Here is a 25,477-nt window from a genome sequence, read left to right on the forward strand (position 1 = left end):
ACAGTTTGGATGAATCTTATGATGCTGTAGCTGCTCAATTGTCGTCTTTGCCCAATGACCGTCTAACAGAAGATTATGTGTCTAGCGTGCTCTTGAATGAGTGGGATCGCAGACAGACTGCTAGAGAAAGCAGGGACAAGGCTGTTGGAAATGCCTACAAGCCTTCAACAGGGGAAAGTGAAAGTGTTGCAAAAGCTCTTAAAATGCGCCGCTGTTTTTCTTGCGGAGAGGTCGGCCATTTTAAAAATCAGTGTAAAAACTCTTCAAAGAAGAAGGGCAACTTCAAAGGCAAAGGGGGAGGAGGCCGAAAACCCCAAGGGCCAGCTGCATCAAAGGCTTTGATTTCACGCAGTTCTAATCAACTCACACGTTCTGTTTTTGTTGTCGACTCAGGAGCCACAAGGCATGTGGCCAATGATAAAAATCTCTTTCTTCATCTTGAGAAACAGGGAGGAGCAATTCATCAAGCGGATGGAACGACTATTAAAAGTTTGGCTCAGGGAACGGTTTCTTTGCAGAGCCTTAATGCAACAGTTAAAAATGTTATGTATGCTCCTCATTTGCAGGATAATCTCTTGAGTGTTTCTCAGCTAGACGCTCAAGGATTTAAAGTGGTGTTTGCAAACTCTCGGTGTGAAATTCTTCGAGACAACAAACTCATTCTTTATGCTAAGTGTGTTGATGGTTTATATGTATTGCCTTTTGTTACAGGTACAGCTGCTGGAGCAACTAAAGAAACTGAAAAGGCGTGCTGTAATATATCAGTAGATAAGAATGAGAAATTGCATAACCATTGTATTCATGATTATCATCGTTTGTTTGGTCATTTGCATTTCCAGGCAGTAGGTAAAATGCAAAATATGGTTGAGGGCATGAAAGTTCAAAAGTGTCCTTATCATATGAAATGTGTCTCATGTGCAGAGAACAAAATTAAGCAAGCTCCCAAAGGTACAAAATCTGGGAGGGAGGTTAAGAAACCTTATGAGATTGTGCATGCAGACTTGGTTGGACCTCTAGCGCTCTCTAGAGGAAACTCATGTTATTTTTTGGTTCTGATAGATGCCTATTCTAGATATGTTTGGGTCTATATGTTACAAAAGAAGTCTGAAGCCTTCTCTAAGTTTCAAAAATTTTGTGCATGGCTCAGGAATGTTCACGATGAGCATGTACGTTGTCTTTTCACTGACAGGGGTGGAGAATTTTGTTCAGAACAGTTTGAAAACTTTACTGCAGAACAGGGCATAGAGCACATGACTGCCACGCCCAGATCTCCATGGCAGAATGGTTTATGTGAAAGAGTAAACCAGACCTTGCAACAAGGAATTAAAACTCTGTTGCATGATTCAGGCCTACCCAACCCCTTTTGGGCTGAAGCTCTATCGTGTTTCACCTATATTTACAACCGCAGATATCAATCAGCCATTGATTGCACCCCATACGAAATGCTGTTCAAAAGGAAACCGTTTGTAAAACATTTAAAAATTTTCGGTTCTGAAGTTTGGGTGCACACTCTGCAAGGTGACAAACTGAGCAAATCTGGTCAACATGGCATTTTTCTAGGTTATGAAAAAGGTTCTTATCGTGTGCTGATGACAGACACAAACACAATTAGGCTGACCAGAAGCATGGATTGTAATCCAAAATGGGACAAAGTTGGCATTTTTCAATGTCATCCCATTTCAGATGATGAGGTGGTGAAACCAATTAACAAAGAGGCAAAACCTGTAATTGATGCTGATGGTAGCACAGATTCTGACACTGATACAGATGATCAGAATGAAAAGACCTCTTTTAAGAAATCAGATGGGTCTGACACTGATCTAGAGGTAGAATCTTTGCCAGATACAGGTCACCATTCTCCCAAGGAGGAGGAACCAGACCCAGAGGATCCCAGAGTATTGCGTAGATCTGAGAGAACTACCAAGGGACAAGCACCTAAACGATTTTCTAAAGAATTTGCTAAAGCTGCTATTTCAGATATGGCTGCCACTAGCAATCCAAACTCAGTTTTTGAACCAACTAACTACAAAGAGGTTCAAAATTTACCTGAAAAAGATGCCGAACCTTGGCTTAATGCCATGAAAGCTGAATTGAATTCCCTAAAGCAAAATGACACGTGGGAATTGGTTCCAGTAGAACCAGGCATGAAACTTGTAGACAGCAGGTGGATTTACAAAACCAAGACTGATCAGACTGGTAAAGTGGTCAGATATAAAGCCAGATTAGTTGCACGTGGTTTTTCTCAAGTTCCTGATCAGGACTATCATGAGACATATTCACCGACAGTCAAATTTGAGACAGTTAGGCTGTTGATGAAAATTGCTGCAGAAGAGGGCATGACCATATCTCATCACGACGTAAATACTGCGTTTTTGTACGGAATTCTCAATGAGAGTATTTACATGTCACCGCCAGACGGAGTGCAGATAAAAAAGGGAATGGTGTGTAAATTAAAAAAATCCCTGTATGGTCTAAAACAAAGTGCTCGATGCTGGCACACTAAGCTGACAGAAGTGCTGTTTTCCTTAGGTTTCCAGCAAGGAAAGGCTGATTCTTGTGTTTTTGTTAAAGAATCTAACCAGCACAAATTGTACTGCATTTGTTTTGTGGATGATATTTTGTTTTTCTGGAAGGATGCAAATATTTACAAAACCACTCTTGCAAAACTGCAAAAGCATTTTGATATGAAAGACCTAGGGGAAGTCAGCAATTATCTCTCACTGGAAGTAGAGAGAAATAAGCAAGGTGATGTTTTGCTGCATCAATCACGTAAGATCAATGATGTGATTGAAAAATTAAATCTGACAGATGCCAATTCTGTAGACACCCCCATGGTCACAGGGTACCAACATGATACTAATGCTAATGTTTTTCCTGACACTACATTGTTCAGAAGTGTTTTGGGTAAACTTAGTTTTATAGCAAGGTGCACAAGACCAGACATTGCTGTTAGCGTAAATTTGCTCAGCAGATATGTAAATCAACCTACAGTGCAAGACTGGAAGGCACTGAAACGCATAGTTAGGTATTTAAAAGGCACTATGCATTACAGGTTGAAGCTTACTAGCCAAAAATCTGGAGGTCTTGAAATCTATGCCGATGCCAGTTTTGGTAGTGATACAACTGATGGCAAGAGCACCTCAGGTGTGTGTTATTTGTACAATCAGTGCCTATTTGATTGGTCTTGTAAGAAACAGGCAACAATAAGCATGAGTTCATGTGAAGCAGAACTCAACGCTTTAAATTTTTCCCTCATGAATGTAGAGTGGTTGTTGCAACTATGTGAGGATATGAGAGTAAAAATTTGTTGTCCAGTTCAAGTTTATCAGGACAACAAAGCCTGCATAGAACTAATCCATTCAGAAGGGTGCAAGCAAAGAACAAAACATTTGCTAATCAAATTGCACCGTGCCAGAGAATGCATTCAGAAAGGAGTTGTAAAAGTCTCATATATGCCAGGGAAAGAAATACCTGCTGATGCTTTGACTAAAGCTGTTAATAAGGAACAACTTGGTATATATGTAAAGAAATTGCTTTTGTGCTAGATTTTCATAATGGTCAGAATGAAAAGGGGGAGGTTGTGAGCATTTTCACCCCTCCCATTCTGAAAATCTGGTGATATCTGCTGTTGGGAGGGAACAGTTAGGAATTGTTACTTTGTTGTTTTTCATTCCTGACTCTGCTCTCTGCTGTGTGCTGTGTGCAGTTTAATATCTTCTGTAGACAAGATGGCTAAGTGAGAGGCTGTAACACTCACAAAGCCAGATCTGTAAATATGCAGTAGTTAATAGAAATAAATGAGGAATGTTTTGAAACCTCTACAAATGCTTCTGCTGTTCACTGCTGATTTGGTGCTCATAAAGCCCAGTTATGAGTCCATGATTCCCGGGTGTATGCTGAAGGTGTTCCAGACGTCCTGCCCAGGCATAGGGGCCTAAGAAGACCTGGACAGATCTTGGCATTTACCCACACATACATGTAACAGGGAATTGTCTAAATGATTGCACAAAACAAGGAGCACTCCCGACAATGGGTGCTAGGCTTTTGTATGAAATGGGACAAAAAAGAAATGTCACACAGGACATCCGTACCTGGATTTCATGTTTTGAGGAATACCCCTCTTGACTGAGAGATCAGATTTCCTCCTATGCAAGTCTTCCTTTTTAATAAGATGGTGATCAGGGACCTTAGTCTGGGAGCAGGGTACCCTAATTTACAAATGACATTCTTCTATTTGAAGGGGTATCTGGTCCAACTCCTGTTGAAATATGTTTTAAAAAAACAAACTTGGAGAAGGGAGAATAAGAGAGGGACTTAGAAGCTGCTCGTCTTCAATTGGCACCTGAAAAGGTGGCTGAGCAGGCACAGAGATCACCTGTCTTCCCCAATACACGGAGACGTCTTGTACTTCTGTTCTAATTATTATTTATTGTACTGTATTGATTTGTGCTGCATGAATTATTCTGTCTGTCCTGAATCTTCCAGCTGCCAGGTTTGTTGAATGCCCACAAGTTCTAGTGTTATGGGAGAGGGAGGAAAACTTTGTCTGTATCCACTCTCCCCATGCAACTCGTAATTTTACAAACTTCCGTTTTGGGGATTTGTACTCTTGTGGCGGGCGCTCTCACTTGCCTTTTCTCTCAATGGGAAAGCATCGGCACTCACCTTTGAACGTCGGAAATAGCGGGAATGATATGTAAGGAATGGATCTGCGGCGGGAAGGAGGGTCATGAGCGGAAGGGCGGAGCAGCGTGTCTGGATGCTTTCCATCACCACCAGTCCCTGAGAGAGGACATGTGGTCTTCAGGAAGCATTCGAGAAAGAAATCTAGACCAGACAGGCAAAAGTTCAAGAGGCCTGGCAGAGCGCCCAGCCAGCAAGGCTCACAAATGCACACTGCCAGGCTGAGGCGTTTGTTGAAGCGAATGGCAAAGTCAATAACACCAAAATCCAGAAGTTGCCCAGATGCTCAGCTGGTGTCGGGATGATGCGAAAGGAAAGGGTTTCTTTGCACCGTGCCTAATCTAAATGTATGTAATTTGCTGCTGCAAACCGTGGCAGCGGCTGCTTCTTCTTCAGATGGCTCATTTTAAAAGAATGAGACTAATTATGGGTGAGTCATATGCACACCATATGTTTAAAGCACATGGCTTCTCCCTAAGATTCCTGGGAAGAGCAGTTTGCAAACAGTGCTGTGGGGGGAAACTACAGTTCCCGGGATTCTTTGGGGGAAGGGGGAGAAGTTATGCAGTTCATGTGGTCTTTAAATGTATGGAATGGATGCGACCCAAATCTATCAGCATATATGCTAACGGTGAGCTCAGTAAGGAATCACCTTCTCCATTGATTTGTCTAATCCCATTTGCAACCCTTCCATGAAGAGTTGGGAAGGTTTGGTAGAAGGGCCAGAGGCTATTGCCCTGCATGCAGAAGGCTCCAGGTTGAGTCCCTAGTGGCATCTCCAGGTAGATCTGGGAGAGACTCCCTGCCCGAAACCCTGGAGAGCCGCTGGAAGTCAGTGTAGTCAGTACTGAGCAAGTTGGACTGATGATCCGACTCCATAGAAGGCAGGTTCCCATGAATCCTATGAAAGGCATGATGAATAAGAACATCAGAATCATAGAATTGTAGAGTTGGAAGGTACCCCCAAGGGTCATCTAGTCCAACCCCCCTGCAAAGCAGGAATCACAACTAAGAGCCTTGCAGGATCAGGTCAAAATACTTAAGTTTTGGGGGGGGGGGTTTTGGCCTAGGCTTTCTCTAACCCATAAGATCGGGGACCTAGTTTTATTGGTTTGACTTCTCTAGATCAGCGTTTCTCAACCGCTGTTCCGCGGCACACTAGTGTGCCGCGAGACGCTGGCTGGTGTGCCGCGACGTGCGGCGACGAGAAGGGCGATTTGCATTGTCACGTGCCTGGCGGCCGCCAATGTACGACACTGACCCACCGGAAAGCAATATTTCTCCTCCTCTTTCCCAAAGCTCAGTGCAAACGAGCCTGGCGGCCGCCAATGAACATCACTGACCCGCCGGAAAGCAATATTTGGCAAGTGTTTCTTACAGTCATAATTATAATATAGAGCGGCACAGAGTTAAATTTTTTAACTTTTTTTAATGGTGGTGTGCCTCGTGATTTTTTTCACGGAACAAGTGTGCCGTGGCCCAAAAAAGGTTTTAGAAACACTGCTCTAGATGGCCATTGGATTTGTTTTTACGTTGCTTCTTTTAGGCTTTGCTTTTGTTTTAATGCTATCACATGCACACTGCTTAGAGATTCATTTCTTTTGTTTAAATGCCTTTAAACAAACAACGAAGGCCCATCTCGTCCAACGTCTTGTCCTCTACACGTGCCAGCTGGACGCCTACAGGAAGCCTGCCATCAGTCTCATTGCAGTGAATCCAGCATAAAAAAGCAAAGACCATGATAATTGATGACAGTTGCCCTCTGTGTCTCATGAAGATGATTTCAGCAACCCAACTGCATGCCCCCTTTTATCTCCCAACAGGTTCACTTTCTGCATCTTAGCCGATGCTGTCAGAAGCCATCGGTGTCAGCCCTGGGGGTGGGGGGAAGTGTGTCGCAACAGGAAGGCCATAGGTGAGGTGAGACACAGGAAGATGGTGGCAATAATGCACCCAGCTGCAATGCTTGGAATGAATTCATTTTGTTTAACGCTAGCGTTCCCAGACCTCCAGGTCTGATGCGAAAACACCTAGTTTGCCTAGCCCCCTCCAAGTGGCAGATGGAGAGTTTGGATTCCAAAGTGGGCGAGAGGGCTTTTACTAGTACCAATAAAAGTATTTTTAATTAATATAGTGTGTATATATAGAGAGAGGACCTTGCATGCAGCTGGCAAGCCAGCAGGAGCTGGCTGCAAATTACAGCATTGACATTCTGGAAGGATTCTGCCCTTCTCTGCTGCCCTCTACCAAATAACCTCCCCTCTACCCCGCCCCCCTGCCACCGCCAACATCACCGGGGGCTACCCCTAGGTCTCAGGTTCAGGTTTCTGAATTAGTCCCCCAAATCTCTGAACTACACTTGAAAATAGTTCTCATAATTGCCAAGTGAACTGAACATGAATCAAGTTCATTTTGGGGGTAAAACTTCAAACGATTTCTGGTCCATCTTCAAATCCATTCTTTTTCATTGTTTGGTTTGGGTTTTATTTTAGACTCTTTAGACAATTGAAAAGTATATGAGGATATAAGGAGCAAATTGAATTTAAGATTGGAAAATTCTTAAAAACAGTGGGGAAAATATGCTGGGCAGATTCATCCACCCCTTGTGTTCAAGGGGGTTTACTCCTACGTAAGCCCATACACTAGTGAGCAAATCCAATTGATCTCAGAAGGCCTACTTCCAAGCAAAGATATACAGTATAGGAACAGGATGCAGATAAGCTGATCAGTTCCTTGAAATTCAGAGTTTTGATTTCACAAATCTGGAAATCAACTGCAGGACGGCTGAAAGAGAAAGTTGCTTCGCTGTGCAGGAAATAATGACTTTAAAAACCCGATAGCCAACTTCTGAAGCCTGGTTTCATTAAAAATAAAAAAAGTGATTCATTTTGGTGCCGTTTCCCCTGCAATTTGTCATACCACCTTGAAGATTCCCGGCAACTACACAATCTGTCTCTCTCTCTCTTCCCAGTTGCTGCCAAGCCTGATGCAGCTGGCCAGGTGCCATGTTGGTCAGGCCACACAAAAAACCGGGAGCCCTCTTAATGCTCACAGAGCAGATGCTGTGGCAGTAGCTGGATCCGGTGATCATGGAGACGGTTGCCATGGAGGCTGTTTCCATGGTGCCGTTTTCCTACATTGGCAGCTATGGGAGAGGGGAAAAGATGCAAAGTAGCGTCTAAAAGGCGGGGGAGGACAACATGAGACGTGTGGGAGGCTTCTCGAAGGCAGATACTTGGGAGAAACTTTAAATATGCACATCTGAAATACTCTCTTTTGATTGTTTTAGGCCTTGTGCCTCATATTCCAAATGTGTATTTTTAAAATAAATAAATCTCGGATAGAGCACAAGGGTCACATTTCTGAATCAGACCAAAGGTCCAGAATTCACTACTGAAGCAGGTTAGAACTCAAGGTATCAGCTAGGGGATGAAGGAGTTTGTCAATTCTAGTTTCTTATGACCGGAGCATATAACAGCTTTGCTCAGAGACCTGCATTGGTTGCTGATTTGGTGCCAGGCTAATTTCAGCATGTTACTATAAAGCCCTTCAGAACTTGGGACCAGTTTACCTGTGAGATCACCTTACCCCATACATGCCCCTTTGATCACTTCAATTTGCAGTACAGGCACTCTTACATGTGTTGTTTAATTCCTGTTCAACACTTGTAAGAAATAGCTCTTTTAGTGCGGTAGCGCCTATACTTTGGAACTCCCTGCCTATTTACACCAGGCAGGCGCCTTTGCTGAACTCTTTTTGCCACCTGCTAAAAGCTTTTTTGTTTAGGCAAGCCTATCCAGATATGTAGCGACCCAGGTGGCGCTGTGGTTAAACCACTGAGCCTAGGGCTTGCTGATCAGAAGGTCGGCGGTTCGAATCCCTGTGACGGGGCGAGCTCCCGTTGCTTGGTCCCAGCTCCTGCCAACCTAGCAGTTCGAAAGCACGTCAAAATGCAAGTAGATAAATAGGAACCGCTACAGCGGGAAGGTAAACGGTGTTTCCATGTGCTGCTCTGGTTTGCCAGAAGCGGCTTTGTCATGCTGGCCACATGACCTGGAAGCTATACGCCGGCTCCCTCGGCCAATAATGCGAGATGAGCACGCAACCCCAGAGTCGGTCACGACTGGACCTAATGGTCAGGGGTCCCTTTACCTTTACCTTTATCCAGATATGTAGAATGCTGGCATGTGCTTCAATCTGATTTTTAGCTCATCGTTGACTGCAATTATTATTATTTGAATGTTTTAAAATAGTTGATCGTTTCATTGTTTTATTCTTTTTGTAAACTGCTTTGAGGTGTTCTTGGTTTTTTTTAAATGACCAAGCACTATAGACATTTTAGTGAAATATATACAGTAATGTATGTTTTTATTTATGCCATTTATGCAAATGTGTGCATTTCGTTGGGCAGCTTATAGTTGTGAGAGTTTTAGTCCGAAGTATCTGGAGGGCCCCCAGGTTTGCAAAGATGGCTCTAATGTTTTGGTTGTAGATTTTATTCTCCGCCCCCTGCCGCTGTCCTGATCACGATGGAAATAGCCTAAGGGCTGGAAAAGCATGAAGGCAAACAGCTCATAGTTGGGAAGCAGGATGGGCACCCAGCCAGGAGATGACAGCATCATCCAGCGCAGCCTGGGGATTAGGAGAAACATGCGTCTCTTAGGGTGCCTGCAGCCTGAGTCAACACCTTGGCTTTGTGACTGGCTGCTTCAGCGCAGGCAAATCTAAGGCACCCTGAGACTTAATCGCTTCCTTCTAAATGGCCACCAACATTGTTTTCTGGATACGTCTGGTGTACGCCAGGATGTCAAAGGAGTAGGATCTCTGGCTTTCGAAGGAGAGGATGCATCACAAGAGCCCCAGTGGTATAGGTGCTCGAAGGAAGATTTATTCTGGGCCTGACTGTTTCGAAACAAATCCCTCTGGGCATTTTCTGCAGCGTATTCTCATCAATCCTCGTCAGCTGCTATGGGGACTCCTGCTGGGCTTTCAGAAAGAAGAGGCCTTGTTTTGGTCCCAGTGGTAGAGCACGGGGGGGGGGGGGATGTCCTGGGTGGGGGTGGGGAGGCTTTAGCTCAGTGGTAGAGCATCTGCTTTTCATGCAGGAGGTCCTGGGTTCAATCCCCGCCATCTCCAGATAGGACTAGGAGAGACGCCTGCCTGAACTGATGTAGAGTTGCTGCCTGTCAGTGTAGGCAGTACTGAGCTAGATGGGCCAACAGCCTGACAGTTCAACATCACAATTATTTTATTATTTATTAAATTTGTATAGCCACCCTTTATATCCATAGATCTCAGGGTGGTTCACAACATAAAATTACAGTATAAAATAAACACAAAAAGCATAATAAAAATCAAAACCAAAGACGACGACAACAACAACATTTATTGCATTAGCCGTATGGCCATAGCACAAGTACAAACAGATAGGCAACTGTCGCACAGCAATAAAACTACAAAAAATACAATTAGAACATTAAATATAAAATCCAGGTAGATGCAACTGGTTAGGTGAAGGCGAAAGCAATGCGTGTTGGCTAAAAATATAACAGGAATTTACATAGGACTAGGGCCTGGCTAGGGACCCAGGTGGCGCTGTGGTTAAACCACTGAGCCTAGGGCTTGCTGATCAGAAGGTCGGCAGTTCGAATCCCTGTGACGGGGTGAGCTCCCGTTGCTTGGTCCCAGCTCCTGCCAACCTAGCAGTTCGAAAGCACGTCAAAATGCAAGTAGATAAATAGGAACCGCTATAGCGGGAAGGTAAACGGCGTTTCCATGTGCTGCTCTGGTTTGCCAGAAGCGGCTTTGTCATGCTGCCCACATGACCTGGAAGCTATACACCGGCTCCCTCGGCCAATAATGCGAGATGAGCGCCGCAACCCCAGAGTCGGTCTCGACTGGACCTAATGGTCAGGGGTCCCTTTACCTTTTACCTAGGGCCTGGCTGGTTGGCCAGGAAAGCGGCCCTGAGTTTAAGGGCCTGTAAAATATAGATAGCTACGTCACGTGAAACCAAGGGGTTGGCGTCCACCAGTAAAACTTCATGCGATCGATGTCCCGTAAGATGGTCGTTGGGATTGAAAGGGTCATATAGGGAACAGTAAAAGAAAAAGTGTATATAGTCCTCTATCATTCCCTCATGGCATGGGCAGAGTCGGAGGTTCAGTGGTATGTTGGAAAAAACGCCGTGTAAGAATGCTGTAGGTATGGCGTGGAATCAGGCTAGTGTGAAAGCCCTTCTTAGCTTGGGGTTTGTTAAATCACACAAGTAGTGGGCCAAAGACAACCCAATAATCCCCTCTCCCACAACACATTTAAAAGGGCATCAGTTGTCAATCAACCCAAGGCCTGGTTAAAGAGGAACATTTTCACTTGGTGCCTAAAGGTGAATAATGAAGGTGCTAGGCGAATCTCCCTGGGGAGAACATTCCACAAGCAGGGAACCACCACAGAAAAGGCTCATTTTTGTGTTGACGCTCTCTGGACCTCTCGTGGAGAGGAAATACATGAAGTAGGGGCTCAGAGGATGATCTCAGGGTCTAGGTAGGTTCATATGAAGAGAGACGGTCCTTGAGGTATTGCGGTCCTGAGCCTTTTAAGGTTTTATAGGTCCAAACCAGCACTTTGAACTGGGCCTGGAAATTAATTGGGGCCAGGATTGGCGTAATATGCTCAAACCGCCTTGCCCTGGTGAGCAATCTGGCTGCCGAATTCTGCACCAGCTGAAGTTTCTGAACTGTCTTTGGAGTCAGCCCTACGTATAACATGTTACAATATTTTTATTTATTAAAAAGGAACCAGCTAGCAGGTGATGGGGGGGGGGGAACCTTTCTCTAATCAAGACCTGCTGCCAGTTAGAGCAGGTGGCTTTGGAAAAGGTGGACAGATGATATGACTCTGTAAAAAGCAACTTCAGGTAGGCATGGAGCTGAGCTAAAATGCCCCACTGCCTTATTTGTAGGTAGCAATAATGGGGGGGGGGGAAGGAGGATGCTGTGGTCATTTCACCACATCACAGACAGTGGCTGCTCTTTCTCCCCCAGAATGCCCTGGGAATCATGCTGTATCACCACATAACATCATTCCCAGAGGAACATTTTTTTTGGGGGGGGGAGAGTGGAAATAGCTATTAACAGCTCTGTGCAAGCTTCTAGGTCTCATGATGAATGGAGTTCGTTTAACCACTGCCTCAACGCTGAGAGTTCTTCACAGCTTTAGTTCAGATTTAGAGATCATTAGGAAAGGGACTGAAAACAACACTGCCCGTTTCATAAAGCCATTATTCAAATCTGTGGTGCCGCCCCATTTGGAATAACTATGTGCAGTTCTGGACGCCTCACCTCAGAAGGGATGTTTTAAAGCTGGAAAGAGTTCGGAAAAGGGCACCCAAAACAGTCGCCGCATTTGGGGCTTTTTAGTCGCGAGTAAAGAAGGCACGTGATAGGAGTGTATACAATTAAGCATGGTGTGAACACAGTTTTTCTCCTTCTCCCGTAAGACTAGAACTCAGAGCCATCCAATGAAGCGAGACGCCAGAAGATTCCAGGACAGACAAAAGGAAAGACTTCTTCTTCACACAATGCACTGTTGAAACGAGGGAATTCAATACCTGGTACATGGTGACGGCCGCCAGCTTAAATAACTTTAAAGGTGGATAAGGCCAATTCACAGAGCATAAGGCCAGTCAATGGCTGCTAGCCACAATGGCTATGTTATGCCTCCCATCAGCGGAGACAGGATGCTCCTGAGTGCCAGCTGCTGGGAATGGCTGGTGTGTAGAGTTGCTGTTGAACCCAGACCCTGCTTGTGGGCTTCCCATTGTGGCACCCAGTTGGCCGCTGTGGCGACAGGATGCTGGATTAGATGGGCCAGCGGCCTGGCTCTTCTTAATGTGTACAGATTGTAAAACCCAGCTTTCTGTAGCTCAAGGCAATGCCTGTGTGTAGAATTTATCTTTGTGTGTGTTTTAAAGGGCAGATTAAATGCGCTGTGTCGCCTTCCTTTCTCTCCTTCGGTGATGCTTGTTGGTTGGGAAGGGTGGAGAGGAAGCCAAGATTAACCCCGCGATTCCTAGCCGCTCCCTGTCAAGGGCAATCACATCCGACACTGCTCTAACTCATTACCGGCTGGCTGGCGGAGTGCCATAATAGCGGGGATCATAAGCAATTTGCCGGGAGTTGATGTGTCTGTTGCGTGTGATCCCATTGCAGGGAAGGGAGGTGGAAGAGTGCATCTTGATGAACTGGGGAGACAGTCGCGGTTGCCCTGTCCCCCATTCCACAACCAACATCTAATGATTGAAAAGGAGCAGTCAAGGAGGGAGCTGGAACAGGACACAGGAGCAAGGAGGGCCCACCAGAGGCAAAAAGGCTTATCTCCTCAACACCAACCTCTTCTCTTCCTGGCCTTCTGCTGGGTAGAGAGCATCTGCTTTGCATGGGGAAGGTGCCATGTTCAATCCCTGGCACCTTCAATTAGGGCTGGCAAAATGCAGATCCACACCATCCAGTGCACATGATTTCACCAAAGGAATCCTGGGAACTGTAGTTCCCCCTCACAGCTATAGTGCCCAGGACCCAGAATAAACTACATTTCCCAGGATTCTTTAGGGGAGGTCATGTGCATTGGGTGTGCTTTAAATATATGGCGTGGACCTGCCCTTAAATAGTCCCTGCCTAAAGACCTGGAGAGCCACTGCCTGCCGCCATAGACAATCCTAAGCTAGATGGACTCTGAAGAAGGCAGCTTCCTATGTTCCTATGTCTTAAGGGAAGGACCATAGCTCAGTGGTTGAGCATCTGCTTTGCGCACAGAAGGGTGCAGGTTCAATCCCCCGCATCTCCAGGTAGGGCTGGGAGAAACCCGGGCCTGAAAGTTGAGAGAACTGCTGCCTGTCAGTTCAGGCAGCACTGAGCTAAATTGAACAATGGTTTGACTGGGTACCAGTCTCGTTCTTATGGGTCACAGAATTGTAGAGTTGGAAGGACCCCGAGGGTCATCTAGTCCAACCCCCTACAATGCAGGAATCTTTTGCCCAACGTGGGGCTCGAAACCACAACCCTGGATTAAGAGTCTCATGCTCTACTGACCGAGCTAACCACATTGTTCTAAGTTTTGCAGCAGCAGCAGCAGCAGCAGCAACAACAACAACAACAACAACAACAACAACAACAACAACAACAACAACAACGTGGATTTGTTGCACTTCAGTGACAGAGCGCTTAGTCATCCTGCATTGTTCTAAGTTTTGCAACAACAACAACAACAACAACAACAACGTGGATTTGTTGCACTTCAGTGACAGAGCGCTTAGTCATCCTGCAAACCTGCAGTTCCAGAGTGTGCATTTGAATCCCTCCCACAAAATACTGGCAGTCTGGGAGCACGCTCAGTTCAGCAAGCCTGAAGTCTGTTCAAGTTTTCCTTCATAAACAGAACATGTTGCTTTACAGCAGTGGAGGCTGGGACGCAATAGGGCAGTTAGGGCAGAAGTTAGGGAGACCAACAGTTTAACTACCGTACGTGCTGGGTGGAGAAGTAATTTCTTTTGCCTATCAACATTGCCCTCAACATTCAACTTCTTTGGGTGCCCACAAGTTCTAGAGTTACGAGAGAGGGAGAAAAAGTTTCTCTAGTTTCTCCATGCCATGGATAATGTGACAGATGTCTCTCATATGACTAAAAATTCCCCGGTGCTGCAGCATGTCTTCGTAGAGTCGCTCCATCCCCTCAATCATTTTGGCTGCAACACTGAGACTAAGGAGCAGGAAGCTGGCAGGCAGTGCCAACGTCTGGACTGGCTGCATGTACAGAGGTTGGCTGAAGACAGATTGAGCTTGGTGGGGGCAAAACCCCACTTGCCCTGATAGCCCCCACTGATGTTATCTCATTTTGCCATCCCCCAAAAAAAGTTAAAAGAGAAAAGGAAACGAGATCATGAAGGAGACTACTTGGAATGAAAAAAATCTACTGGCAAAAGCTGGGTGACACCGTGGCAATACAAACTTTAAAAATGCTGCGAATGCAGATTTCAATGTTAGTTATGCAAGAAATGGAGCAGAAATTAAAATATATGAGACAGAAACCAGACAAATTGTTAACATGGAAAATGAAAAGAAAGAAAGGAAAACTAAAATCATAAGCAAAATAAATACGGGTGGCAGAACAACATATAATGAAAAAGCGATGAGACTGGAATTTGGTAGGTATTGTTCTAAATCGTATCAAGGCAAGGAGGAGGATGCTGGAGGAGTGGAAAGCTATCTAAAAGAGAGAAATTTAACAAAAGAACAAGTGGAAATGCTAAACGTTCCAATATTGATAATGGAAGCAGACCAGACGATGAAAACAAGCGAAGATTGATAAAGTTCTGGGACTGGATGGCTTAACTGCTCTGTATTAAAAAGTGTTCAGAGGCTGGTTGATACAACCTCTGCATATGATTTTGAACAACGTAATAAATTGGGAATTCTGCACATGCTCAAAAGCATCCGGCATTGTGTGCCGGATTTTGTTTTTGCAAACAAAGGTAGAACAAACGTCTCAAACTGCCTCTGCTTTCCTCCCATGCAGTGCTTTTTCCACCGACACCCACACAACCCTGTTTGTCTGCCTCTCTCTAGTTCTTTTTTTTAAAAAAAAATATTTATTGAAAATTTTTCTAAAACAACCAGGCATAAAAATACACTCTCATACAGCAGAGAATAAAGAAAATAGAAAAAAAGAAAACAATACAACAACAAGAACAATATAACTACAAAATACACAAAATACCACAATACAACAAAATACAAATAGAAAAAAAATTCTAACTTATTAAACTTATCTCCAATCTAATGACTTCCTCGTTCCCTCTCCTTCTGCGATTCTTTACATAACTTCTATAGTAAAGTCTAAATCTTATAAAAATTCTACTTATTACTTAATATTCTCTTATTTTTCTATCTTTTGCATCTCATCCTGTTATATTCTATCTAAATCTTTCTTCTCAATGAAATAAAATCCTTATTTCTAACTATACTTATCTCTTACCATTATATTATCTACAACCTCTATTTTTTCTCCTTCACTGCCTCTCTCTAGTTCTTACCCTGACACCACACTTCCTCTTTGCAAACCATATCGGTGTCAGGAGAGCTTCAGAATTTGGCTTACACGATCCAAACTAGCGAAATGCCAAATTGGGTGGTGGTGGGGGAAGCAACGCTCTTCTTTCCGAAGACAATGTAATAAAGTGGGCAGGGCTTTGCAGATGCTCTCTCAGCCGATTGAGCTGACAGCGGCACCTCCCACACAATCGGTGCCTGTAATTAATTTTGTGGCATTGTTTTTTTTAAAACAGAACATGCAAATCTCTCTTGCGTGCTCCTTTTTAAAAGAAGGGTGTTTGTGTGTGTGTTGTTTTGTTCAAATGTCTTTCCCTCTCTGTTTGTGGGCACCTCCAGATTTTCAAAAACCAGCCGAGATGAAACGGTGTGGAAACATTGTCTCTGGATGAGCTGGGAGAGAGATGCCCTCGACGTCTCACATGATTTCCAGGCTTGGGAGGACAAAATAGCAAAAAAGAAGGCATCTGCCCAAGAGAAACACTTTCATTATTCTATTTCATGTGCAGGGCCCTGCCAGTGAGATGGGCGAGAAAGAAGGTAGCTCGCATTTCCACAGGGCATCTGCTGTTTGCCTCTTATTTTTGGAAGCAGTTTCAAAAGGGACGGCTCCGCTGTGGTCAGTCAGGGCTTGCGGCTCCCTGTTACTGGTGGGCAACAGGCAAACCTGTAGTAGAGCATGAGTTACCTTTTTTGGTTGTTCTTCTGAAACAACAACAACAACAACAACAACAACAACAACAACAACAACAACAACAACAACCAGCCATGCAGTATCTGCCTTCCAGTTTCACAAAAGTTTTCTTCTGAGAAAGAGGCTCTTATCTTTCTGCCTCATTCTCCAGGTCCTTGAGAATGCCTATAGAATTTTGGTGGGGCCACACCTGCACAACACATTTAAATCACTTTATCAATCATGGCTTCCTTCGAAGAATCCTGGGAACCGTAGTTTGCTAAAGGATGCTCGGAGCAGTTAGGAGTGTCCCCCCCCCCAGTTCCCCTCACAGAGCCATAGTTCCCAGAGCTCCCTGGAAAAAGGGGTTGAGTTTTAAACCACTCTGGTCCTTCCCTTAAGACATAGGAAGCTGCCTTATACAGAGTCAGACCATTAGCTCAAGATAAGTCTGCACTGATGGAGGCAGGGACTCTTTAAGGGCAGACCCACACTGTACATTTGAAGCACATCCAATGCACATTTAAAGCATGTGACCTCCCCCCCAAGAATCCTGGGAACTGTAGTTCGTTAGTGGTGCTGGGAACTATAGCTCTGTGGGGGGAAATACAGTCCACAGGAATTTCTGGTTGCAGGGGGAGCGGAGCTATGTACTGTACTTTAAATGTTGCAAACTCGGGATTGGGGTGGGGCAATGAGATGCCATATCCTGAAGGTGCGCATGGCTGACTGGCATGCACCCTGAATGGAAGCACTTCTGATAGGAGGCAAGGTTACGCCGCCATATTTTGTTGCAGTTCCCACTTGAGAGCGGCAGTGAGTACCCTTGGATGGATTGTGGGTCTTGGCATTTGCCCAGTGGTGCCTACTTCCAGCACCCACACTTAGGAACTTGTTGGCTACAATAGTTAAGGAGGGAACCTCCCAGTTCTGAGGCAGTCTACCCCTGAGGTGTTGAGATGCTGCAGACATAGCCCAGATGAAGGCCCTCACCTTTATGCTTTGATAGTGAGCTTCCCAGATCTGTCTGTCTGGGCATGGAATGTCAGGAGCTAGATGGGTCTTGGTGTGAATTCAGTCAACCACTCAGCACAGAGAATATGAAGAGAAGTAGAAGATAAGTGGGATGCAGGTGGCGCTGTGGGTTAAACCACAGAGCCTAGGGCTTGCCGATCAGAAGGTCGGCGGTTCGAATCCCCGCAACGGGGTGAGCTCCCGTTGCTCGGTCCCAGCTCCTGCCAGCCTAGCAGTTCAAAAGCACGTCAAAGTGCAAGTAGATAAATAGGTACTGCTACAGCGGGAAGGTAAACGGCGTTTCCGTGTGCTGCTCTGGTTCACCAGAAGCAGCTTTGTCATGCTGGCCACATGACCTGGAAGCTGTACACCGGCTCCCTCAGCCAATAAAGCGAGATGAGCGCCACAACCTCAGAGTTGGTCACGACTGGACCTAATGGTCAGGGTTCCTTTAGAAGATAAGTACTGTGGTGTAGAAGGTGCTAAAATAAATGCCCAGCAGATGAAATCACTTGTTTCCTCTCTTTCTCACTGGATGTTAGTGAATTATTCCACTTGCGTTATGGGAATGAAACAGAGGAGGCCGTCTGCATTCACCTAGACCGCAAGGCTCGTCCCTGTTCTGCTTTTGGCTTTTCCAAATCGGCTATTGTTGAACAAAACCAGATCTCTCCTGTCTTCCGTATGTAATCCAGAGCGTTGATTAATAACTCAGAGCGTTTCCTCCACTTTTGATGTTTGGGGCTTTATGTGTCAGGAAGTCAATTTGTTTTGGTGCGGAGGGTCGGGGCACCGGGGGGGGGGGGCTTGGGAATGCAGTTGCGTCCTCAAGCAGACAGGGAGCAAGCGCCCCCACCTGTTGGACTGTGGATTTAGGCTTTGCACTGTCGGAGGGAGGCAGAATGCCTCATGTTGAAACTACAGGCCCTTCTGCTCAAGGATGTTAGTAGAGTCGCTTAAATAATGCAGAGTCCAGAGAGAAAATAAATCCTGTTAACACTTTTGCTGAGGAAATGGGGGGGGGGGGAGAGAAACAGTCTGTGAACCAAGGAGAAATAAACAGAGAAGTTTTGCCTTCCTTACCGTACTTCACGACCAGTACATGGCAGGAAGATGTTCTACTAAAACATGCAGAGGAAAACTTCCTTAGAACTACACAGCCATTCAGAGCATGTGCCCGCCAGACGTTGTTGAACTCCAATCTCCATCAGCCCCAGCCAGCATGGCCAATGGCCTGGGATGATGGGAGTTGTAGTCCAACAAAGTCTGGAGGGCAGCGTAGGTTCCCAGTCTCTGGTTTAAATGCAAGGCGGTCAACACGGTGCTCTTCAGATGTGGTCGGGCAACTTCCATAACCTGTGGCCATTGTCTGTTGCTTGGGACTGAACCGAGTTGGCTCTCAGCAACATCTGGAAGACATGATGTTGTTTGCCCAGGATTTAAAGGATCGTTTCAACCATTTAATCCAAATCACTTATTGCCAGCGTGATAAACATGTGAGCAATTGCTTCCACCACAAACACACACAGAGAGAAATGAGTTTTTGAAGGAGGAGCACAGGACATCTGCCAAAAAAATCCAAATCCGTCAAGATAGGATTCCCCCCCCATTTGTACCAAAAACTGAACATTGCAAAAATAAAAAATAAAAAATTAATATGTCACTGAGCAGCAGATGAGTTCAAACAAAGGGTGCTTTTGTTGCCTGCCAGCCAGCCAGCCTTGAACATAGGAAACCGCCTTGCACTGAGTCAGAAAATTTGTCCATCTGGGCCAGTATTGTCTGCACTTACTGGTAGCAGCTTTCCAGGGTTTCAGACAGAGGTATATCACCACCCTACCTGGAGATGCTAGAGATCGAACCTTCTGCTTGCAAAGGAGATGCTCTAACCACTAAGCTGTGGCCCTTCCCTGAAAACATGGGAACACAGGAAGTTGATTTATACAGAGCCATTGGTCTATCTAGCTCAGTATTTTCTACACGGACTGGCAGCAGCTATCCAGGGTTCAGACAGGGGACATTCCCAGCCGTATCTAGAGATGCTGAGAATTCAACTTGGGACCTTCTGCATGCAAAGCAGGTGCTCTACCGCTGAGCTAAAAAACAAAAAAAGCTCATAAAATGCTCAACAAATAGATCGCCTGGAGAGGCCCAGAGGGCACTTTTATCTTCCTTCTAAGGAAACCAAACTCCAGGTATGTGGAGGAACCCCTGAAACTTCTAACCACTCAAAGAACGGGGTGTGTATGGCAGTATCTTCACAATCACGACTGTGCTTTGGATTAAACTCTCTCAGGGGTTACGTAACCAGAAAACCTTTGAAGACAAGGTTGCAAGAGAAAAGGTGCTCAAAGCACGCAAGGGAGAGATCGGATGTCATGTTTACACTCACGTGGCTCCGCCTTACAGTAGGTGCTGGTGTGCTGGTGATGAAGCACATACTATTCAGGTGCTGATTCACCTCCACGAGCGTGTCCAGGATGTCTTCTCCTGTCCCGAGGCAGATAGTTTTGTCTGCTGGAGCAGAGATCCGGGAGAGAGGAGAGGTCACGGCTCTGAAAGACCAGACTCTTCCTGCTTTCTCCAGCTTCTTGGATGGTGGGGAAACAGGGGTATCTTTTGGGGCTTGGCCCATCTTGATTACAAACAAGAACCAACGGTGGAAGCATCTTAGCCATATCTGATGGGGAATGCGTTCTTCTGTACAAGGTACAACAATAGCTCCTTTGCTTGTTTCACAAGGACGCCCATTCATTTGAAACGACTAAAATTATATGTGTGTTTTGTGTGTGTGTGTGTGTGTGTGTTGATGGAATCACTCCCTGTAATATTGAACTCTGGTGCTGAGTGCCAATGGTTTTGCAGGCAAAACTGAATCCCCTAGAAACAAGGGCTGGCATATTTAGGGGAATCCCAAGGTTTACAGAAGTACAGAAAACAATTTTGGGAAATAAAAACCTAAGGGAGCAACTCCCGCCTCCCCTAAGCAGCCCAGTAAGGACTGAACATGCTCGGTAACTACAAAGTGTTGTGTGTGTGTGTAATGGAAAACCAGGGGGTGGGTGGGAATGGAATGCAGAATCCTGGAAGAGGCACCCTGAACAGGAGATTCAGCAGTGCAACATTTTGTTGCAGATCCCACTTCTCTCTGACTTTTCTGATTAGCTGCTCAGGGTTCAAGCTTGAATGTTACAACTTGCTGAAGGGCAGGTTGAACAAGTTGTGTTCTTGAATATCAGTTACATGTTGGGAGAGTGCTGTCGCTCTGAGGTCCTTATTGCAATCTTCCCCTTAGGAATTTGGTTGACCTCCGTGAGAACAGGATGCTAGGCTAGAAGGGCCGCTGCTGGCCTGATCCTGCAGGGCTCTTCATACATTCCTAGAAGCTGGCAGAAGTCTCTGTTGATTTTAGCGTGTTATCCCTGCTGATGTTCTGGCTGCGACTCTGAATCTTGGCCTGTTTCCCAAGGGGTGCTGTGGGTGGGTGTTTGCTAGTAACTCAGTGCCAGGGATTATCAGCTGAGGTGTATGGGGCAGATAAAGGAAGTGGGGTGTATGTGTTTTGAGCTCCCTTCAGCTTGAGCAGAGGGCAAAAAGGCCTCAGCAGAAAAGGCTCCTTCTCTTGCCCTCTCCGACCTTGCAGCGCTGGGATTCAGCAGGTTGTATGTCTTTGAATACAGTACTGTAGCTGTGTTCCTGGAAACCACAGGAGGGGAGAGTGCTGTTGCTTTGAGGACCTGTATTTGGGCTTCACATATAGGCATTTGGTTTGCCAATATGAGACCAGGAAGATGGACTAAAGGGGCTTTTGATTCAGTAGGCCCTTCTTACATGTCTCTGAACTTGCTCCCATCACCCCCAGCCAACATGGCCGATAGTCAGGAACATTAGGAGTTGGAGACACAACAACAACAGGAGAGCCACAATATATTATTGCTGCTGCTGCTGCTGTTTACCTATCCATGTTCTATGCCTGGTATACAAGCACCTCTGGACTGGAATTCTAGCCACAGAGCCTAGGGCTTGCCGATCAGAAGGTCAGTGGTTCGAATCCACGCAATGGGGTGAGCTCCTGTTGCTCGGTCCCAGCTCCTGCCAGCCTAGTAGTTCGAACGCACGTCAAAGTGCAAGTAGATAAATAGGGAAGGTAAATGGCGTTTCCATGTGCTGCTCTGGTTTGCCAGAAGCGGCTTTGTCAGGCTGGCCACATGACCTGGAAGCTGTATGCCGGCTCTCTTTGCCAATAACGTGAGATGAGCGCCGCAACCACAGAGTCGGTCACAACTGGACCTAATGGTCCGGGGTCCCTTTACCTTTTACTTGGTTAGAGAGTGGTGCTGATAATACCAAGGTCACAGGTTCAGTCCCCATATGGGACAGCTGCATATTCTTGTATTTCAGGGGGTTGGGCTAAATCAGGCATCCCCAAACTTCGGCCCTCCAGATGTTTTGGACTACAATTCCCATCTTCCCCGACCACTGGTCCTGTTAGCTAGGGATCATGGGAGTTGTAGGCCAAAACATCTGGAGGGCTGCAGTTTGGGGATGCCTGGACTAAAGGATCCTCAGGATGCCTTCCAACTCTACAATTCTATGATTTTATGATTCTATGAATCAGCTACTGCTCCAGAAGGTAGGCCCGGCGAGAGCGATGAACCCAGGTTAAAGTTGCCTGGGGGAAAAACACAAATCTTTGAGGAAAGTGTCAGAGGGCCTGATATGGCTACTCTAGAGTAACGACTCCAGCATGGTCTTTTAAGGCTTTTATTAAGTGCTGATTATTTACAGTGTTCAGAGCAGTAAAAATGCATCCTTAAGGTGAGGTGTCAGAACCTCCGAATGGCGATTGGCGCGTTTTCTTCCAGCACCAAAGCTTTGGCAGACCCAACCTCTTCCCCCTACGTTTGCGTCGCAATTCGGGAGTTGGGGGGATTGGCCTCCCCCCCGTGCGTCCAACTTCCTGTCCCACCTGAGGCATGGGCTCCACAACCTTGCCTGAGCCTCGGACACCACTTCCTGACTCTCCGCTGGAGGCAGAGCTCTCCTTACTCTCTCCAGCGCTTGGGGATGGGCTGGAACTTAAGATGGGAGGGACTTCCCTGTATCCCTTGTCCCTCACATCCACCCCCCTCCCAGGCTCCTCCCCCTCTCCCTAGGGGAACTCTGCTTGCTGGGGACGAGTGAAACCCCAAGAAGTCTGTGGCATCCGAGCCTGTGGGTGTAAAAATTTCCCCCCAATCCGGCGATCTTTCCCCCTCCCCCTGAGAAGACGGGAATCCCAAGAAGTCAGTGGCGTCAGAGCTGGTGGGAGTAAAAATGTTCTGCCAGTCCTCTCCTGCCTCTGACGTCGTCGACCTCGGTGAAACCCACACCTCTTCTTCCGTATCCTCAAATTCCGCTTCCCATCTCCATGGAGAGCTGCTGCCTGCGATCCCTTCCTCCCGCCCCTCCCCCTCTTCCTCCCTTTCCATGTGCCAGGGCTTGGGCCTGTGGGGGAACAGGGCGTGGAACTCTTCTACTAAAAATTCCTCAGGTACTTCCGTGGCTGGTATCCACTCATTGTGGGACGGCGGAGTGTCCTCCCATGCTATCAGGTACTCCAGCCCTCTCACCCCTCTCCTTGAGTCTAAAATCTCAGTTGCCTCATTGAGCTGACGGGCGTTTCCCGTCTCCCCCCCTCCCTCTGGAGGCTGATCGCTGTCCCTGAACCTAGTACTTTCTCTGTACGGCGACAGCAGCGATCTATGAAACACTGGGTGCACTCTCATGTCCTCAGGCAGTGCTAGCCTGAAGGCTACCGGGTTGACCTGTTGCGTGACCGTGAAGGGGCCCAGCCTCCTGGGTGCTAACTTCTTGCATCGCCCCCTGGTGGGAAGACCTTCCGAGGATAACCAAACCTTGTCCCCCACCCTGATGACCTCTCCCGGTCGCCTGTGGCGATCTGCCCCCTTCTTGTACGCTTCCTTGGCCCTCTCCAAGTGTTCTCTGAGCTGCTGGTGCACCGTCTCCAGGTCCTCTGCCCAATCCTCTGCCTGTGGGCCCTCTTCCTCCTCCTCCCCCTCCCTCTCCGGGAAAGATCTGAGGTCGCGCCCGTAGTTGGCCTTAAAGGGCGACACCCCTGTGGAGACGTGCACCGCATTGTTGTAGGCAAATTCTGCCAGTGGCAGGCGATCCACCCAGTCCGTTTGCCTCTGGCTGATGTAACATCTCAGGTACTGCTGCAGAATGGCGTTGACCCGCTCCGCCTGTCCATTGGTCTGCGGGTGCCGAGCCGTAGACAAACTGACCTCCACCCGCAGGAGGTTCATTAGCCGCCGCCAGAACCTGGAAACAAATTGGCGGCCACGATCCAAAATAACTCTTAAAGGCAATCCATGCAGTCTGAATACGTGGTCAACAAACAGTTTGGCCGTCTCTTCTGCCGAGACCGCCCTGGCACACGGTATAAAGTGGCACATTTTGGACATGAGGTCCACCACCACCAACACTGCGGTCTTGCCCCTGGACGACGGCAGGTCTGTGATGAAGTCCATGGACACTACTTCCCACGGCCTGTGCGGTGTGGCTAAGGGCTCCAGCAAACCTGCTGGTGGCGCTCTGACCACCTTTGCTCGCTGGCAGGTGTCACAGCCCCTTACATAATCCCTCACATCCTCCCGCACCCCTGGCCACCAGAAGTGTCTCATAACTAGGTGAGTGGTTTTGTCCCTTCCGAAATGACCCGCCGTTGGGTTGTCGTGCATCTGCTTGAGGACCTTACCTCTCAGCTGTTTGGTGGGCAGGTACAGGGCTCCCCTGTAAAAAAGCAAACCCCTCCTTTCCTCAAAGTCTTTAGCCTGCTCCCTCCCCCCTCGCAGCTCTCTGAAGATGCGGGAGGCAAACTCATCTGCTGCCGTCAGTGCGGTGAGTTCTGCCTCGCTCACCACTGCTGCTCCGCAGGACCATGCTGATGGGGGGAAAATGTGCCTGGGCGCTGGTGGCAACTCCTGCTCCATGTACTCTGGTTTGCGGGAGAGGGCATCCGCCCTGACATTCTGCTCCCCCGGGATGTAGTGGATGGAGAAGTTGAAGTTCGAGAAGAACTCTGCCCACCGTATCTGTCGCTGGTTGAGCACCCTGGCCGTTCTCCAGAACTCCAGGTTCTTGTGGTCTGTGCACACCTGGATGGGGTGCTTGGCGCCCACCAGGAAGTGTCGCCAGTGCTGGAAAGCAGCGTGGATCGCAAGAAGTTCCCTATCAAACACCGTGTAGTTGCGTTCAGGCTGTGTCAGCTTCCTGGAGAAGAAGGCACAAGGTCTCCACTCTCTGTTGGCGTCCAGTTGCAACAGGATCGCTCCCAAAGCCCGGTCCGAAGCATCGGTCTCAATGCGTAGGGGCGCATCCTGCACTACGTGGAACAGGTTCTGGTCGGACGCGAACACCCTTTTGAGGCTTTCGAACGCTGCTTGCGCCTCTGGCGTCCACCTGAACTTCTGCTTGCCTCTCAGGCAGTCCGTGATGGGAGCCGTAACCCGCGAGAAGTTCTTGATGAATTTCCTGTAGAAGTTGGCGAATCCTAGGAGGCGTTGGGCATCTTTGCGCGTCCTGGGGCTGTGCCAGTCCAGGATGGCCTGCACCTTGTCCTTGTCCATCGCCAGCCCCTTGTCTGACAGCTTGTAGCCCAGGAAGTCCACTTCCCTGGTGTGGAACTTGCACTTCTCCAGCTTCACATACAGGTGGTTCTCCTTCAGGCGTTGCAACACCTCCCTGACATCCTTCACATGTTGCACTGGGTCAGCGGAATAGATAAGGATGTCATCCAGGAAGACCAGGCAGTTCTTGAAGAGAAGGGACCCCAGGACGTGGTGCATGAAGGCCTGGAAGCATGCTGAGCCCCCTTGCAACCCGAAGGGCATCACCAGATATTCAAAAGAGCCCAGAGGCGTGAACATCGTGGTTTTCCACTCATCGCCTTCCCGGATCCTGATCAAGTTGTACGCCCCCCTCAGGTCTAGCTTGGTGA

General features: G+C 47.2%; 1 protein-coding gene and 1 non-coding gene across 2 annotated transcripts in view; both read left to right on the forward strand.

Moving 5' to 3' along the window:
- Positions 1–25,477, forward strand: part of ACAP3 (ArfGAP with coiled-coil, ankyrin repeat and PH domains 3) — a 149,107-nt gene that overhangs the window by 33,186 nt on the left and 90,444 nt on the right. The gene's annotated exons all lie outside the window — the stretch shown is intronic.
- Positions 9,739–9,819, forward strand: TRNAE-UUC (transfer RNA glutamic acid (anticodon UUC)). The gene has a single exon. It is a non-coding gene; the product is annotated as a tRNA-Glu (tRNA).

This window comes from Zootoca vivipara, chromosome 6 (assembly GCF_963506605.1).
Source record: "Zootoca vivipara chromosome 6, rZooViv1.1, whole genome shotgun sequence".
Taxonomy (NCBI): domain Eukaryota; kingdom Metazoa; phylum Chordata; class Lepidosauria; order Squamata; family Lacertidae; genus Zootoca; species Zootoca vivipara.